This window comes from Triticum dicoccoides, chromosome 4A (genome assembly GCF_002162155.2).
Source record: "Triticum dicoccoides isolate Atlit2015 ecotype Zavitan chromosome 4A, WEW_v2.0, whole genome shotgun sequence".
Classification (NCBI taxonomy): Eukaryota; Viridiplantae; Streptophyta; class Magnoliopsida; order Poales; family Poaceae; genus Triticum; species Triticum dicoccoides.
In genome coordinates this window covers 225,220,054-225,233,085 of record NC_041386.1, presented here as the reverse complement: position 1 = coordinate 225,233,085, position 13,032 = coordinate 225,220,054, and the positions used below count along the sequence as shown (strand labels likewise).

The window sequence follows — 13,032 nt, the reverse complement described above, 5'->3', positions numbered from 1 at the left end:
ACTAGTTTTCAAAACTATCTATACTTCTCTTCCCTTCTCATTTTTTTCGAAAACTAAGGTATACTTTCCTTATTGATCTCTTCCCCTTCAAAACCTTTGGTCGCTAGAACCCTTATGCCCCTGACCACTGGATTCCTTGTAATCCTCGTGGATAATGTAGAAGGAATATGCCTTGTCAGGCATTCACCCACATCTCCTTAACACAAGATTGGCGACATCACAACAAGACGATACCAACAGAAGATACATCCTCGAGGGATGAGGACCTGAAGGCCCAAGAGATGGTGACACCCTTGACACTGCCCCAAGATGGTGCAACCTTAGCCTACGACGATCAGGGCATAGGATATGCAAGATCATGATATACATCGCTAATAGGGTAACCCTGTCACTACCGTTGTTGTATCAGCGACCACCGGTGGATGAGGACCTAGCCATTTGGTCCGCCTCACTATAGTGAGCAGGAAAACGGTTCTCTTCATCCCCCGCTCTCGGTGACTATATTGTCAACAATGTGTCCGACGGATTGGACCTCTATTATGCCTTGTTAATGTCATTGCATAAAGGATGGCCACCTGGAACCGCCGACACCTTAAAAAGGCAAAAGCGGTCATCATGATTAGGAGGACAAGAGAAGACCAAGTCAATGCCAGCTACGAGGAGCCACCTTCACCCCATCATCTCATCAGGCGAGAAGTGTTGAAGATTCTTCAGGCCAACCCGGATCATTTCATCAAACAACTACAAAAGACGTAGCGACACCTAAGGAAAAATCCAGAAGACTTCATGAGGCACGAAGTAAAGCACGACTACTTAGTCCGAGAACCCCTAGGGTAGGATGAGTCGTGTACCCCCTATGCGGAGTCGAGTCCGTATGAAGGTTCGAATAGAACCATGATTATGTGTTGCTTGTTTTTATTTGTTTGTGTTTTGATATCAGTCGCCCTTTTTTCCCTAGGCAACAAGTACGCAACCATATCACCTGCCTTATTTTGTTGTTTGTGTTTGGCCCTTTTTGGCACTTGTTTGTTTGCACTTGCACTATAGAACCCCCTTTAGGCATTCCCCTCCTCTATGCTACTTCGCCCTCTCATCTCTCACCTCAACTGAAGACCGGCAAGACAAGCTACACCAAGGATTCTGCCTCGGCAACCAACTAGCAATGAAGACTTCTGCTACAATGTCCACGACCAAGTGCAACCCCGTAGAATTATGTTTAACCCTCCAGACTAGAAACCCATTCCTAGACCCTTCGAGACTTCACGAGATACCCCAGCTCGAGTCCTTAACCCTGTGCTTAACCCATAGAATTGCAAGAAAACCAGTCAAGCCTCTGTAAACCTTGCACAACACTGGGTTCATTATGGAACTAGTGGACATAGTGAACGAACACATCATCATCCTAAAATAGCACCAGAACTGACGATGCCATAGGGAAGACCAGTTTGAGGATATAGGAATAGAGGACAAATGACTTGATGAGTTTATATCAGAGACCTTGAGGAATTATCTGAGACTTTGGTGGATCATGAGGCTTTTCATGTTGGTAGATGAACTTGGTGGGATCATGTTGATAGGGTAGCATAACTTTCATTACCCCTGGAGTAAATTGGATTTTGTAGGACAATTATAATCGCACGATGAAATTCTCGGAAGTATAAGGATTTGACTGAGCCAGGGGATATTGATAGGAGATAGTTGACATTATGATAATGACTTTGGGGAAGCATGTAGGAATTCTCGTTGGACATGAGATTTGGATTTAAATAGGTGATCCTAGTTGAGTATAGGTGGTGAGTAAATCTACATGGTCCGGAGTAAATTGGATTTAGACTAATGATCTCGATCATGATACCATGTTTCTTGAGAGATTGGATTAATTGTCGGAGTTGATATAAGCTTGACCTTGGAGTTTACTTGACCATGATAATGGAAATTGGTGGACTTACTATGGTAGAGACAACCCTTTCAAGTATTTGGGGACTATAGGACGTTAGAAGACTCGTGTGAGACACCATAGACATTGGATTTGTAGAATTAATGGATTATGTAGCGATTAATGGAAGTTAAAGGGCTATTGGAGTTGATTCATAGGAAGGAAACAAGATCTTGGAGTGGCTTACGACGTGTTTCCTTAGGATAGAGATGCTTTATCATGGACCTTGGATCAATAGACTGAGCACTTGGATTGTGGTGATTAAATTCAAGCTTAGCAGCTTATATGCTCTACCCATGGATTTTTAGGGGTAGCCATACATATGAGTTTGGGGATCGTAGACATATATGATTTTGTTAGACCTCCTCTTGGGAGTCATGAGGATATGAATAACATGACTGATGATTGGAGTTGACCTATACGGGGTGATTCTTTCGGTAACATGATGTGATTGTTTGGAAGACTAGATAGAACGATTGGCATCTCAGAAAATGTGCTCAAGGATGGGATTATAAACATTCACTCTCACACTAGAATCCTTGAAACCCTTACGCCCTACCGAGCCACAATATGGTCGGATCCTGACCTTGGGCTTTGGCTCTAGATCGATAAGACCTTGGCCAATGCTCAACCGTGACCATCACCAATGCCTCAGATCACTTTACGTACCCCATAGACTTCATGGAGTGCTTGGACAAGTTAGTTGTCATCTTTCTTTGATGACATACTTGTCTACCCGAAGACGAAAGAAAAATCGTTGAGCTGGTCAAGGAACATCTGAAGATCGTCATGTCTAAGAGGAAGAACTACACCAACCACCATCTTCAAGAAGTATACCTCCGCATCAAAGACCAGGCATATCTGCAAACCACTTCTCTCGAAGGAACCAAGCATTTCCATGTCAAAGGGAAGCTCACACCAAGATTTATCGGCCCTCTCCAAGATCACCACAAGACGAAGAATAGACGGCTACCAGCTAGAGTTATCACCTGAGTCACCCACTGTGCACAACGTTTTTCCACACAACACAACCTCGGGAGTGTTTCCAACTTCCTAACTAGCCCGTCCTCTACAAGGGCATCGACCACCGAGCCATCGACCCCTAGCCCAATCTAACCTACCGCGAGCTACCCATTAGCAACCTGGATCAAAAAGAACGTCATACACGAAGCCACACCATCAAGCACTTCAAGTTCAATGGAGCACCACACGGAAGCAGAAGCAACATGAGGACTTTAAGACTACCCCAGATCCAAGTTTCTCTATCCCTTTCCCCACCTAGTCTGGGAATCTCGGGGACGAGATTCTTGTAAGGGGGATAGGTCTGTCACACCCTGATTTTCATGCCACAACACTTAAGCTAATAAATCATGATAAAATGTGGTTTGACAAAAACCTTTGAGTATTTTGTCTTTGCTTTGATTGAATGTTTGACTATTGTTTGCTAGTGCTCTAAAAATCAAATAAATTACCCAACTCTTATACTCCTTCTCCTTGATCCAAAAACCTTTCCCAATGATCATTCCATGTGTATAGGACATAAAAATAATTTCTTACAAAAATAATTTGGCCAAAAAGTATTTTCAAAAATTAGTTTTCCAAAACCCCCTGAATTGAGGTTTGCACTGCAAGTACTTAATTAAGGGAAGTAAAAATCTTTCCAAAAATATGTTTGACTCCTACTAGATATAGGATACCTAGAAACCACAAAAATATAATTTTAAAAGTTATTTTCCTACTTTATATAAAGGCTTTTTCTTAAGGCCAGAAATGGTCTTTAATAGGTTAAAATTATTTTGAAGCTTTGAAAATATTTGAGAAAAATTAGGGAGACTCAATGGACGTATAGTTTCCATATATATGAGTTTCAACATATGGTCATGATCAAAATATTGGACAAAACCTCCCAAAACCATTTATGCCCATTTCAAGGATTTGAAATATTTCTACAGGAAATATTTCCATAAAAATCCAAGAAAATTCTAGCATGTCACACATGACATTTTTGATGATCTTGCCAAGTACCATGTCATGGAGAATAGTATAACCCCATGAAACCCTCTCAAAACCACTTCTATCCTTTTTCAAGTTTGAACATTTTTGCACCGTCAAACAAGTCCAAATGATCTCAAACTTGGTGCACATGCTCAAATGGTGTAATAATGCATCTAGACAAAATGGCCCAAGTTGGAGAGAATGTTATCTTGATCAAAGTACCCCAAAACCCTTTCTGTCCAGAACCAAATTTGAACAACTCTACATTGCCAAGTGTGTCCTTTTGATCTGAATTTTTGTGGACATGTTAAAATCCTCAAATGATGACACTGCACCAAGTGGTGCATCAAGGAGAATAGATTTGCATGACTAAATCTTAGTGAAGCCATTTCTGCTGATTTCTAGGGTTTACCAAAGTTACATTGCCAACTTTGCCCAAATGAGCTCAAACTTTATGAAACACCCTATTTCTATTGTCCATTTTGTCCTATTAGGTCTCATGCCAAATGGAGTTCATTTGCTTACCCAAACAAACATCAAACACCTTCTGCTACCTTACCAAAAATTCCATTTTTACCTCTTCCACTAATCTCCATGGGCTCAACTTTGTACCACAGCTGATCCTAGCCCCCTTATACCTCCAGTAACAAGGGCAAGTCCTCAGATCAATTATTGGGGGGATAAAACCCCACTTCCTCTCTCTGGACATCCATTTTCTCTCTCTCCCACAACCTCTCTCCTCTCCTACTGGCTCTCCGGGGCATCCAATGCCTCTCCACACTTCTTTACTACCCCCTAGCACTACCAGACATTAGTGGCCGCGCCCACTTTGCCAAAACAATGGCCATGCCGGCCAAAGACGCGCTCTGGAGCGCGCTACAGTGCGCCCTAGCATTGTAGCCGCTCTCTGCCTGAGCCACCGGACCACCTAGGGCCTCCCCCTCGTGTCCCCCGAGGTCGCCTCGACGTCCAATACACGGCACGCTGTCGGCCCCCTTCTTCCTCTCTCTCTCCTGCCCCTGCTCGCACGCGCACCATGGCCGCCCGAGAGCTCCAATGGGCATGCTCACACGCGTGCTGCCCTGACGCTCCCCCGCTCCTTCTCTCCCTTCCCCTGGACGTAGACCACGCCCAGGAAGACCCCCGACTCGAAGCCAAGCAGTCTCGTGGCCTCCAGCGATGGCTACCACCTCGTCGGTGCACGGCCCCGCTGTGCACCTCGCCCCCTCCTATTTGAGGCCACCCCCGAGCCCCCTCTCTACTCCTTTGGCTCTCTCTCCCTCCCGCGCACTCCCTGGGCCAACCCACTCCACTCCTCGAGCCCTCCATCGCTCCCCATAGCCGAAGCCGAGCAGCCGGACTCCGCCTAAATTCGCGCCCACCTCTCCTCCTCCTTCCCTCTGGACCGCACTAGAGCACCACCACCATCACCGCGAGCCCCTCCCATGCTTTTCCCTCTCCTCCCCGTGGCTGTTCCATGGAGTTCCATCACCACCGTCAGCCTCGTCCGCCGCGGTCGACGCCCTGCTCGACCCGGTGCCCCTGGGCGACCGTGCCACCCACGGTTGGACGCATCTGGGTCCCATGAGCATGCCGGTGGGCGGAGCATCGCCAGAGATGCCCTACAACGCTGGAAAGACACCGTCGACACCGCCCCTACCTCTGCTCTGTCGAGCAGGAGGTTGGGGATGAACCCGACAGGCGGGGCCCGCCTGTAAGCCACCGGGCAGCCGGGCCCGCGCATAAGTGGAGGCAGCTTCTCCTGTGTGCACCTCCCTGCAGCGAAAACGCCCTGGCGCGAGTACGCCTCCGACGTGGCCCCTACACGCGTGCAGCCGAGTCGCTGGGCCGGCCCACTGCTATTTCCCGCCCTGTGCGTAGGATAAGGGTAAAACACTTTCCCTTTTCTTTTTCTTTTTTTCTGTAAACTTGTAAAATCCATAAACAATTCAAATTATCTCCAAATTTGATGATTCAAATGTCTACTAGTTTCTAAATTCATTCCCTATCACATGCTGCTACTTGCGCATTTTTACAGAAATATTTCTTTCACAAATAATTAGCAAATCCTATTTTCCATTCCTTTGGTAAACTTTAGAAAATCACAGAGAGCCCATTTTTGATCCAAATTCCATGATTCAATATCCTAGGTGTCTATAAGTTCAAAACTTAGTTTTTGAACATTTTTACTAATACTTTCTGTATCACCTCAAATAATGGTCTATTTCTTCATATTTGTCAACTTTGCAAATTCATAGGAAAATCATTTCAACTCCAAATCCAGTGAAACCAATTCCTAGATGCTTGTAAAATCATCCTTTGTTAAATGGGTGCCTTTGCTCATTTTTCAAAAATATGTTTCTGTACACTTCTTGCAATTCCATAAACCCCTTGATTCCATCATATCAAAATGTTTAGAAATATCCATTGATCCACTTCCAATGAAATCACTTTGGTCATTCCTCATATGACCAGAGGTATCCAATAAAAGTCAACTTCATATTTTTAGAGCACATTTATTCTTGCCTTGTTGTGTTGCTTATTGTGATTGTTTCCGACGTTAGTTGCCGAAGTAGACGGAGTACTTGGAGAAGGACGAGAAGATCTCAAGACTCTGATGAACCAGGCAAGCAGCCCTTTGACCATGATGAACCATGTTTCATCATAATAGCATTTTCGTTGTTTCATCAAGTGCATGATATATATATCTTGAATGACAACCTTTCTATGCTTGCCTTCTTTGCATACTCCATTGATACTTGCATTGATCATGACTCTACCCTTGCTTAGAGTTGTGTTGGTGGGTTGTAGAAATATGCTATAGTAGATGGCTACACAAAGTGGGTCAGGGTTATGCATGGAAAGAAACAACTGTGGTTTGACATACTTGCAAACAGCCCAGTGGGTGCCACTAATGCCCCTGGGAGATGATGATGAACTAGGTCACTACTTGGTGGAGAGGTGGTGTACCGAGGCTCGATAAAAGTGTTGTTTACAGAGACGGATTAGATTTAAGATTTGTCGACTGTCCCAACCATACATGCGCAACCACTCTACCCTTATATGGGAAAGGGCATTATTGATTACCTAGGCCGATACTAGCTTGGAGCCCGCATTACTAGTGACGGGAGAGTTGTTGTTGCGCTCTCTCGGGACGGGGTCGTGCCAGGTAGGACGGCCATGACTGTCTTCACAGGGCACCGGACACACCGTTGGTACCTCGTGCTTGTGGTATGTGATGAAAATGGGAGCAAGGCTCCACAATTTTAAGATGTGAAATGTTGGGCACGGGGGTTACTGCCAATCGAGTGGACTCTATGTTAGTTTCGTCTAGGGAAAGATAGTGATCGGGTGCTTACCCTGGGTACTTGAGGTACCGCGGGTCGTGGATGACACGGAAGTTCCCCGGATCTTGTGGGTAAAGTGTGCAACCTCTGCAGAGTGTAAAACTATTCGAATAGCCGTGTCCACGGTCAAGGACAGTTGGGTGGTGCTGCTTAGACTACGTCCATATGTTTCTGACAAACAACACGGTTTGGTAAATCTATTCACGTGATTCATGAGGAAGTCACGATGAGCTTGAGCATGAGATGTTCATAACTCTCTCTCGATGGTGATGTCTGTAACCTCCTGATACTTGTTGCAGGCACATTCATATCCTTGATAAATGTTGATCATACTTGCATGAGAAAAACTAGCTTTCCGCCAAAATGCCAAATGAGCAGTAGTGCCTTGCATAATTATTCTGTTATCACCCTTGGGTTGCTTGCGAGTACATTCAAAGTACTCATTGTCTTGCCACTGGTTATTTTATTGGCAGGCATGAAAGAACAGGATATGATGAAGAATACTTCGGTGACGAACATGCGAGCTAGGACGCTTCCCAGTCAGAATGCCTGTAGGGTTAAGGCAGATGGCATGGGTCCAAGTTATCGACGAAGATTTCCGCTGCAATGTTATAATCAAGACTCGACCATAATGGTCTTACTTGTGTAATACGGTATTTATGGATGTAAGCCTCTTGTTATTCAGCTTCTGTGTGTTCAGTGAGCATTGATCTCTGGGATCACTGTACACGTGCATTCGGTGATCACGACTTTTGAGCCGGGGTCCCCACACACCATTATACCACGGGTTTGATTTTCTGGCGCATATTAGGCATCGTTAGCTATATTTAAGACATTTTTTGAGATTATCGTGCATTTTGTGCATAAAAATAAAATTACAACTAGAACTGCATGTGTTGTCGAAAGGGATGAGGATCGCCGTTCGATCTGGGAACATCCAATGTGCAGACGTACGATCCGTGGGGTTTGGGTTCTGGCCAATCAAAAAGCACGACTCTGATCATGGGCGGGGTGACGGTGTTTGGTCGGCACACGACTTTCATCAACGAACCGTGTGTTATTCGCAAACCAGATTGCATATTTTTGTTCACACATACTGTAGTGAGATCGATTGAGTGTGCTACCTCTATGATATAATAATAATAATAATAATAATAATAATAATAATAATAATAATAATAATAATAATAATAATAATAATAATAATAATCTCTCCCTAATAATAAAGCACGGATTGACTCCATGGGTTCACCGTCACAATGCGCCTTTTCCCGTGATTTTACGTTTTCATTTTGAATTTTAAAAACATATTTAAGGTGGAACTAAATTTTGTCTCTGCAACTCGATTGACCGGTACATTCTCGTTAAGATGGGCTGTGATCCAGTTGGGCCTTGGTCCCTCTCTCTATTCTGACCGCTACGTCTCTACGTCTCGTTAAAAAAATACATTTTATCCAAACGCTCAGCGGACAAGTGAAGGGCGGAGCTGGGCGGAGCTGTGGCAGAAGAGGCGGCACGACGGAGCAGAAGGGGAGCCGCAACGGAGCAGGAGAAGATGGCCGAGAAGATGTTCAGGCGCGGCACGGCGGGCAAAGAATAGTTTTGGTGATGAGCTTGTGGCTACGCTGGACCAGCTGTTGCAGCCCCCCTGCGTCGTCACAGTGGGTCGCTTGCGTTCTGCTGCTCCGGTGCCGGCACCTGTCCCTGTGCCGCTATGCGGTGCCGTGCTCAGGAATTTGGCGAAGAAGGCGGCTGCCGTGCTTGCGCGCGAGAAGGGCGCTAGACCTTGTTGGCGCTGCGAAGGAGGCACAGCTCAGGTTGGGTACGCCGTCGGCCAGGCCGGCGGCGAGCACGCTCCGCTATGACCTGTCCGCCATAGCCAGTCCTCTCCCGCCTCCCCCGACGTAACCTTCTCAACCTCTGCATCTGCTCTCGTGTATGATTTGGATGGAATTGCAGTCTCCTTGTCCAACACAAATCGATTTGGATGGATTCCAGTCCGTGTCCTTGTCCAACGCAAATCATTGGAGCTGTCAGCCCGGATTGTTGTTGGCTTCTATAAGAAGGGATGGTCCTCGGCTCGAATCTCCATCAGGTCAATTTTGGACGAAGCATCCAATGTCGACACCGAGTTCGCCACAGGAAGAAGCGCCGAGTTCGCCGGACGTAGAAGAAGCGCCGAGTTCGCCGAAGGTAGAAGAACAGCCGTCGAGCTGTCCAATGTCGCCTGCTTCGGCTACAGCAGAGATGTGTATCCCCTTGACCCCTGTTTTGAGTTATTTTTCTGTCCCCTGTTTCTCTGTGTACCTTCTAATTGTTGCGAAGTACGTCAGTTTAGATATTGTTGCCTTCTTGTGATTGTAGACACCCATGTTGTGTGGTTGGTCTGTTGAACGAAGCACTGGAACTGTAAGCAATTCCTTCAGATAGTGTTGTTCTCTGAACAGAGAAAACAAAATTGGAACAGCTGCTGCGGTGCTTCTCATCTGGCCTTAGTTCCAGGTACAACAATAACAAGCTTTACTTCCTAATTACCTCTGCTCCTAGCTAGCTAAAATTACAACTGATACATGTATAGGTATATTAGCATATGTTGTGTCAGGTTAAAAGTCCCGAGAGATTTTGAACTACTGGTGGAGTGGAGATGGTGATTTGTAGTTCCACATTCTGTGCTAATACTTAGATGGATTGTCTGGTGATAAGCCAAGTGTGTCTGAAAATATTTTCCCTCTGTACAATTCTCTGTCTGCACTCCTCCTTACGGATCTGAGGTGAAAACAAAGCTGCAGGTAGAGAAAGCAAAGCATAATGATAGGTAGCTTCATGGTGTTTGTCTTATATTCAAACTGCATTTAGCTTCTAAGAATATGATATAATACATCAGAAAATAGTACAACGTGCAGGCATCTCAAAATTCCACTCCAAATGGAACACTTATCCCACTGAAAAAACACTCGCTCCAAATAACTTTACCATGGAATTGTTTGATCTATCCTGTGATGCGTCGGTTCTGATTCTGTTGCAATTGAATTTATGTTGAGATCGCGGAAGAATATTGTTCTACTTACGGTGATTAGATTATGCAAGTATAATGTTCTTTGCACATCAGATTTTCCATGCTGTGATGATAACAAAGTAAATTATAGGTGCCTTGCATGATGGTTGGTCTACATTGATGGAGATGACTATTTGATCAGGGTGTTGTGCTGAGGTAAATGTGATTTCTCTGAATGCAATTGTTTTGTCATTACGAGATGGTTTAGGAAAAGATCAGAGTGTGCATTTGAACTGTTTACGTGAAAACAATATTTTTATTAGTAGAAGCAAGGTAAAAACAAGATAAAGGGAAATGGGGCTAAGAACTTGGTTTCCAATTTTTTAAGAGACCGTTCCATTTTACCTCCCATCAGTTTGTTCACACATTTACAAGGATTTGTTTACATAAGGACACAGACTTGGACTGTGACAACCTTTGCTCACATATTTACCTGCAATTTGTACAATACCCACAACTTGAATTGATTGAATTAGTCAATAGCTGGAGATCTTAATTAGAATCCGAGCACTTCTGTCAAGGTCTCTAGATCATAGTTCAGTCCGGCGAGGTAAGCTGTAGTGGTATTTCACATGCTACACTTGCATGTGTATCGACTACATGCTTCTGCATTTTCCTCATTTTTGCAGTAATTGTAATTGTATTTCTGATGGAGCAGGAAACCAACAAGACATGGAAAACGCTTATAATCACCTGACAGATTACAGCTCCTGCGTCCGCCACTTTCCTTGCACTCATGGGATGGGGTTGCATTTTAGTTTTGATCATATATGAACTTACAAGTTACAACCGTAAAGGTTGAACAACATCGGTTCTTTTTTGATGGATTGAACAACATCAACAGGAAGTTTCTTGCTCAGTTTCTTTTGTTTGGGATGATACAGATGAGATAGCCCATCAGTTGCTCACAGAAGGAAACAACCACAATGAGAATCCTCTTATATCCAGGAAAGTACTATTCCTACTTGACTGACGAACATCATATCTGTAGTATATCTCTTTGCGCACTGTTGGTTATGTCGTATTACTTCTGTGTTTTTTACATATTTTATCGATGGATGTTTGTGTTAGGAACTGAGATTCGCTAGCTTTCATATTTTGCTTTAGTTTTTTCATACTGAAAGTGCATGCCCAATTTTAGTAAAGACTGGATTTGGTATTTCCTCCTTCCGTCTACAAAAATGATGCTCTGTTTCCCGTGCAATCAAATTATCTCATGGGTGACTGATATTGATTTTCTAACACAACATTTTCTTGACGACACAACTTTAGTTAGTAGGTTTTGGAAAGGTCACGAAGTATCAGTTATCTACCATTTAAACCTCCGACTGTATGAATCTCTACATAGCCTCCGTGTTCTCCATCGTCGAGCGGACGTGTCCATATGGTATGCGTTAATGACTGGTGTGGCAATGACGCCGGTCTTACAGATGGTGCCAGAGGCGGAGGGGCAGCTGCGCGGCTGTACGAGCTAGAACAGCAGACTGACATTTGGCCGGCTGGGAGAACCCAATTTTAGAGGAGTAGTGCCGCGAAAAAGATGAAGACATCGAGAGGCATGAGCTGTGGGCATGGTAAGCAGCTAGAATTTAATTACCAACTATGACAGCGGGAAGCATGAGCTGAATTTAATTACAGCTGAAAATTATGCTATCATGAATGCCATTATTATCTTATGAATTTAACTATACTTGCACCTCTTTAGTTACTTACCACAACAATTAGTTTTTAATGGTCCTTCAGATTACTGTAGCTGAAACTTACTCTGAAGATTAACCAACTATGTTCTCCTTGATCCTACAAAAAATATTTTATTCATTTGAAATTATATGCAGTGTTTATGCAAGCCTATTAGGTTAAACCAAACTGTAACCTACTTATTCCAGCACTCTCTTTATTTGGATACACATAGCTCTGTTTTAACAAATCCCCAGTTGATCCTATGATATGCAGATCCCCTTCAAGGCCACTGACTACATGAGGGAGAGGTTCTCAGTTGGACAAATTTGTCTTTCATTTCATTACTCAGTGCTGACCTCTTTCTCTATTTTTATCTCATTTTTCCATTAGACTTTTTTAAGGATGATAATAATCTATAAACATTGTAGAATGGTCATGCTTCTCTTTGCAAGCTTATAGCTTGATTTACATCTGAATGACTTCGGCTTTAGTGTTTATAGACTAGTTTCTTGAATTGATCAATATGGTCATTCCAAAATGTTATCCATAGAATTTCAAAGCATAACCACATACTGGTGTACCAAAATTTAATTAGTGCAATGTTATTTCTCTAGAAACCCAACCAATGGAATCATCATAATATTTTATACGTGCGTTAAAACACAATCACTTATGGTCCTGGAAGTTGGTGGCAATGTCCACAACCATCCTAGAAATCACGAATGGCGTCAATACAGTCCTGACAATAAGTTGGAAATAGAACGGCAATACGATCCTCAAACTTGGGCAATAGGTCCTAGGATACGTCTCCGTGTACAAATTGCATACACCAGGACCACCACGCCAGCAGAGGAAAAAACAAAAGATTCGAGGGCAACTGGTGTGGATCGTGCGACTGGATTGTCTTTTTTCGTTCGCCTCCCTGCCGTTTCTAAAGAGCTGTCTCATGCGCCCTCCGCCCCACTGTTCGTGGAGTTTTTGTGTGCATTCTTGGAGCAGAGCCGCTACACTATGGAGGC

The 13,032-nt window shown here is 44.0% G+C and overlaps 1 long non-coding RNA gene across 2 annotated transcripts; it reads left to right on the top strand.

The window, feature by feature from the left end:
- The first annotated feature begins 8,739 nt into the window (after positions 1–8,739).
- LOC119285692 lies at positions 8,740–11,280 on the top strand. Of its 2 annotated transcripts, XR_005139685.1 has the most exons (6): positions 8,740–9,182; positions 9,277–9,529; positions 9,643–9,780; positions 10,425–10,489; positions 10,992–11,130; positions 11,218–11,280. It is a non-coding gene; the product is annotated as an uncharacterized LOC119285692 (long non-coding RNA). The 2 variants fall into 2 exon arrangements; XR_005139684.1 differs by having other exon boundaries at positions 10,992–11,276.
- The last annotated feature ends 1,752 nt before the right edge of the window (positions 11,281–13,032 follow it).